Source organism: Grus americana, chromosome 4 (genome assembly GCF_028858705.1).
Source record: "Grus americana isolate bGruAme1 chromosome 4, bGruAme1.mat, whole genome shotgun sequence".
NCBI classification, from domain to species: domain Eukaryota; kingdom Metazoa; phylum Chordata; class Aves; order Gruiformes; family Gruidae; genus Grus; species Grus americana.
Window position 1 is genome coordinate 14855970 of NC_072855.1, and position 6802 is coordinate 14862771.

Sequence of the window (6802 nt, forward strand, 5' to 3'; positions counted from 1 at the left end):
GGCATATCCACATCACCAAGAAGCCTGGCAACAGCTATGCTGCTGGGAGACCTAAGTCAGGTCAGGTGTTGTCTTCTGGGTTAGGTGCTATCCCTGTGCCCCTCAAGCAATCCACTGATGGCACATCCCCCATTGCCCTTGGGGCCCTGCCCACATTGCCACCATAGGACTGGGTCTGCAGCATGACCAAACCAGTCAGTTGCTGTAGGCTGCCCAGAAAACCCAATAGTGCTCCTCTGCCAAGGAGTGTAATCTAACCACCTTGAAAGACCTTTCCTTCATATCAGTCCTTTGTTGGCTCAGCTGGTCATTGACTCTTGCACAGCTGTGACGTTCTCTGTGCAGTCATGGTTATCAGAGTAGGGTCAGCAACTCTCTTCAGTTCCAGCTCTTTGTACAATTGATTTTGCTGCCCTGTTATACACTGCAGATTTTACTTCTGCTCTCACTGACTCTGATAACCTAGACATTAATAAATCAAGCTGTGCTGACCACAGTAAAGAGGAATTGATTTAACTTGTTTTGTTTGTAAGTCATGTATGATCTGGTCCCCTGATAAATAAAGGGTCATTTGTTCATATTTTGTTTCAGTATCAAAGCCACTGTACAAACCTCCCCCGTTAGCAGCTTTGAGTTTTTCTTAACTGATGGAGCGCCTTTGAGGCTCTTTGTGCTGTTGAACCCCTACAGTGACCATAGGTGCCAAAGCTCCAGGGCATGCATCTTTGTCCATCAGCTCTTCTCTCTTGCCTTGCGAACTGAAGACTCATCACCTTGTCCTTGATTCAAGTTTGATCAGGCATCACTTTCTCTGTGCTTGTAAGGAAAGATCGTTACAGATTTGCCCTTAAACATAGACATATAAATATAGTAAAAATTAATGAATGCATATTTCCGACACTTTCCTACCTTTTCATCTCTTCATTTCTTTTTGCCTGTTTAAGTTCTAGCCCCCTTAGTGGCCCTTTTCTATTTAGTATGTAATAGAAAGAACTGTCTTTGCTGGCACGGCGGTATGCTGATCTGACATGATGTACTACTGACTACCAACTCCTTGTCAAATGATCTTCTTCCCCGTTAGACACACTGCCCTGTTCTGTGGGACCTCACACCCTGACAGCAGCAGGAGAGAGCCAGGCAGCACACATGGACCTGACCGAGATGTGAGCGATGTTTGGCCGGGGCTGTGAACTACCCTTGGTACTGTGCGTGCTGCGGGTTGCAGTCACACACGGGAACAGGTAAATCCCTTCCGAAACAGAAATAATTTCTGCGTGTCAGCGTGGACAGGACAATCAGCTGAAAACTGGGGAAAGCCGGCGTGGGAGATGCATTGGCAGTGCTGCTCTGCCACCTGGTGCTGGAGCCCTGTCCTGGCAGGTCACCGCAGCCCCCCTCCCTCCGGGCGTCCCCCATTCCCGGGTCAAACCTGGCACCCAGCGCCTCTCCGAGCAGCGCTGCCGGCATTGCAGCTGGCGATCCAGGAAATACATGCACCACAGTGCTACGTGTCACTGTAAAAATGTCCTTTACCCCTTTATGACTTCTAATACTAATAAATGTCATTCCCCTTTGCACAAGGCAGTGCTGGTGGCTAACCTGTGTGCTACGCTGTGGTAACTACTGGTTGCAAAGATGTAACTACTAGTTAGCTATTTTTTGACATTTCTAGGCATTATTTTCATTTGTAATGTCTACGTCTAAAAAGTATCAAATATGTACATGTATGATCTGATTAGGTATGTTCTTAACTCCTTCCTTACCTTCATGTTTCTATTTTATATTTTTATATGATGCAGGTGTTTCTGTAGTTGTAAACTGAGGCAGGGCTTAGTCTGCTGCATGCGCCAAAGATTTTTTTAACTGCTTGGAAGTGGATTCTCCATGAAGATTTAAAAAAATACTCAGCAGAAGGGACCGTTTTCCACCTCCAAATAGATGCTGTTGAGAAATCTGTAGAAAATCTGTGCCTAAGTACCTTACGCTTTAACTCACTTGGCTGCAGCTACTTCCCCACAATGTCCCCATCCTAAACCCACTATTCCTGCTTTGTGGGGTCGTACCTGGATGCAACCAGCACCTCTAGAGTCTCTGTGCTAGTAGTGATGCAGAGACCCTAGCAGAGCAGCAAGCAGCCAGTGCTGCCCCCGTGCAGGTCAGTGGACATACGATGGACCTTCAGAGGCAACGCGTGCAGCAAGCCCCTCCGTTCTGTACTGGCCGTGCACAGGTTGCAGGCTGCATATAGCCGACACGGTACAGGAAAAAAGGTTAAATATGCCAACCCAGAAATCTGTGTCATTTCTGGCCTGTCTTCAGAGCATGTGAATCGCAGCATAGATACCTGTTAATATTTATTTGGCCTAAATATACACCCCTGGCTACCCTGAGGAGACCCCCCCACTTCCCATTTTAATGCTTGCAAACTTTACAGAGTAAAGCAAATCAAGTGGCAAACACTGAGACCTGGCTGACACGTTAAGCAACTCTCCGGTAGTCAGATCTTCTGACAACCCAGCCTGAATAATGTTGATAAGCCATGTTTTCAGGGCTTGCTAAACACAGATGACTCATTTGTTCATGTGGAACAGACTTGCTGGCAATCACACAGACCGGGCAATCGGGAATGACAAGCATTTCTGGGTATCCAGGAAGAAATCCCTTTCGGTGTCAGGGATAAACTGCACTTCAAACTTTTATCTGTCTTCTAAGAGAAATCAGAACCGACCAGACTGTGACTGCTGACTGCCCACAGTGCAAGCTGGCTGGTCTGAACCAAGAGTAGATAACCCTGCTGCAGATGCTTATGGTTACATAGGCAGTGTACTTAGCTGCCAGTTAACCTATAGAATGGAAAAACAGCTAAACCTGGCTTATATTCTGTGTGTGTCTCTCTCAGCTTGGCTTATAGAGAGTTAGTGTGAACCATGAACTGTAGAACTTCATGAACCTCCAGCCATCTATGAAACTCCTCTCATCAGGATGTAATTGTTATTACAGCTACGTGATTATTTCAGATATAAAGACAGTAAATTCAGAATGAGTTTGAAAGTGAGGCACATTCTTCACACTCAATATACTTCCTGCAAGTCCCAGGCAACTAGGCCAAAAAAATAAAGTTTCTTCTACTGTCTGTGCTTTAATAGAGAACCACGACAGTGCTTCAGATATTTATAACAGTGCACAACACATTTTTTTCTCTTGAATTTTTCAAGGAAAAGTGGGGGCCTGTTGTTAAATAACCTGGCACTAGCTAGAAAAAGCTCAAGTACTCAACACTTTTTGGCTTTGGTTTTCAGAAACGGGCCTGCTCCCAGACCTCTCCGTGTGCCGGTGTCAGTGTGCTCTGGAGAGGAGGGGGCACCATCAGGAGGAAGCAACGTTAGGGTCTACCTAAAAAGTGGATGCATTGATGGGACCCACCCAGAGCTCTTGGAATAGTTGATCAGTATGATTATAAAATAGTTATCTATCATCCATGAAAAAATCAGGTTTCTTATGGGAAGGCCTCGATGACTAGAAAAAGGCTGAGGTACCCCCACACACTGCTGCAACTTTGAATAAAAGGAAGACCCAGGGAACAGGGGCTAGTTCGCTTCCACTGCAGTCCCCAAAGGGGTGAAGGAGCAGTTCCCTTTGGAGTTAGATCCTAAACACTTGCAGGGCAAAGGAATAGCCAACGCAGACTTGCCACTGGCAAATCACACTCAACCACTTGATAGCTATGCATTTCACCACTGATAGCAATGCAGATGAGGTGAAGGACTTAATGCAGCACATCCGGACTTCAGACACCTCCTCCCACAGAAGCTGAAGTATGTGTGCTGCAGGAATGGATGGAACACCAGGCTGGGAGAGCAGCGATCAACAACTTAACATCCAACTGGTGGCCAGCAGGTAACAGAGAAAGTATTCCTGGGGACAATACCAAGGCCATAGAACTCAGCCTCCTCCTGCTAGTAACAGAAAATGTAAACAAGGGACAGTGGCCACACAACGCAGCTTGGGAGTCTCAGGTTGGACATTTGGAAAAACTTGACTGGAACAGATTACTCAAAGAGGCTGCATAATTGCCATCCTTCTAAGTTTTCCAAGACTTGGCTAGAAAACACCACAGAGCTGGCCTGGTCTAGTATTGCTCATAGCCCTACTTCATACATGAGAGGTTCTTCACTGTGGGGGTGGTCAGTCACTGGAACAGACTCCCCAGGGAAGCGGTTATGGCACCAAGGCTGTCAGAGTTCATGGAACATCTGGACAACATCTCTTAGTCATATGGTTTAGTTTTAGGTAGTCATGTGGGGAGCAGGGAGTTGGACTTGATGATACTTATGGGTCCCTTCCAACTCGAGATATTCTATGATTCTTTCACTGATTAGCTTCATTCCCAAGACTCTCCAGGGAGCTTTGCACTCTTAGCACAAGGATCTGCTGTATATATGAGAACTTGTGATTTGGTCTCAGCCCAGCCAGTTTATCGCATTATTCCGCTCCTGGGCACAAGGCACCTTTTTCTCCTCAGAATACTTTCATCGCAGAGATAGCTATGGCTAAATTTATCATAGGGAAAAGGTTTGATCAGCAAATCCTTCCTTGTACCACAACCATGAAACAGTATCTGCAGTGACGTACTAACGTGCAGTAGCAGAAATTCTTGGATTCTCTGCTTAGAAATGTAGCTTCAAAAAATTCAATTCTGGCTTGACGTATCGCTCAGCTTTGGCATTTTGCTTCAGAAAAATATTCATGTAAATAAGATTTTCAGGCAGTTACCTCACTCTAAGAAACTCTAATAGTTAAGAGCAAAAGTATTTAGCAGAGAAACAGAGGTGTCAGAACATCTGTTTTGGGTCTATCTATAATTCTGTTATGCGTCCAACTTTCTACAAAACAACTTCCATCTCCAAAAGAATTTGTGATGTCCTTTACCTTTCCATTTGCCCATTACCAATTAAAGATCTCATTTAGGATTTGCTAATCATCCCACAGAACAGCTGCTGTTAGTTTCTGGCTGACAGTATAGACCAACTTCTTGGAAGGCCAATGTTCTGTACAAGCGTGGCAGAAATGGAACAGGCAACCAGGATTAAATCACACTGTTAAAGGGGGAGGGGAGAAGAACCCCAGCAATACAGCCTTGTGAAGAGTTACTGGTCACGTTAGTTCTCCAAATCTATTCCTGGCCTAATTAAGCTGCATTTTCACTGTAAAGCAGGCAAGCTGCCAGTCATGGTGAAGTGAAACCTGCTTTCCAGTAACTGCCAGCTGGAGCTCAAAAGCATGTTCCTGCTTAAAACAGAAACCTTTAAGAGCAAGGGGGCTTGAGGAGCCATGTTTGGGCAGGGCTTGAACTAGCATTAAAATACTCACAACTCTTAATACAGCAACATCTAAGGGATTTTGTGTGTGTGTGGTTTTTTTAAGTTGCATTCTCACTTACTTGAATATGAAATTAGGCTGTATCTCACATATTTCCTTTTGAGGTCACTACAATCTGTACAGTACTGCTGAAGAACAGAATTTGGGGATCCTGGAAGCCAGGACCTCACAACAGTCCATCCAGTCTATTCCTGCTATTTCTCTGTTCCAGAACAGGCCAAGGGGTTGATCGCTTGCCCCATGAGCACTCTCAGCAGAGTCAGAAGAGGGCTCACAGAGAATGGGAAAGAAAAACGATGGCTGAAACAATCACTGTTTGTCTGACAGAGAGAATGGCTTCCATTTCTACATGTACATTTTAAATCACCCTGACAGTGAATGGCTATCCCTATTGGTTTGCAGGGGCTGACAGCCTACAGTTTTCAGACCAAACAGGGTTGTTGAGGAGAAAGCTTAAACTCGGCTACATGCAAGTAGAGCACTGCTATCTCCAGAAAGGTCTGTGTTCTCTTTGGAAAGTCTTTTGCTTTATATAGCCAAATAAGAATTCAGTATTTGTTTCCCCTTTAGGGAAAAAAAAAAAAAAAAAAAAAAAAAAAGATACACCTGGCATTTTAAGCTATCAGTGACAGGCTCGGTGAAAGAAAACCCAACCTTGGGGTTGTTTCTGCAATTGAGATTAGAAAGCAAGAGTCACACTGTACCTAGGTGCTCCTGCCCTATCACCATTTCCTGAGTTTAGCACAAGACTCTTCAGTCTGGGGCAAATACAAGTAATCCAGAGACCTGATTCAGAACAATACAACTGGGCTCCTTCGACTCAGTTTGCGTTCTGTCTATGCTGGATCAACAAGCAGCCTGCACTCTGACATTTGGTCCAACAGAAGAATATCTTCTGTTGTGTAGTCAGGATTTGCTTCCAACTACAAAGACCATATTAGTCCTTAAGGAATTAGAAGCTCAGGCCATGTGCCAATAAACAAATCCAATGGAAGCCGAAGCACGAGCAACCACCTCCCACAGGCGGGCATCCAGACACAAGTCTTAATACAGGGTTTCTAGCTGGTGGGCATTCCGCATGAGCAGTATTACAAGGTCTTCCAGTAATCAAAAAATACCCCATTCTACACATCACCTTTCAGACATGGTGCATAAGCTCTGATGTGCAGGAAAGAATTGACTTGTGGGGGGAAGCTTCAGGGAATTAGGCCATTTCCCTCAAAAAACTCATCTCCTACAACAAACAGGATTTGCTAGCGAATTCTGTTCTTTGCCCATAGACATCTCCATAGCTTCCCCTCCCACCCTCTTATCATTACTTAAATGACAGGGATTCAACAACAACAGGAACCCACTGAGCAAATTCAATAGCAACTCTTCCAGATCAGACTCAGGGAACAATGTATGAATTGCACAGGGACTG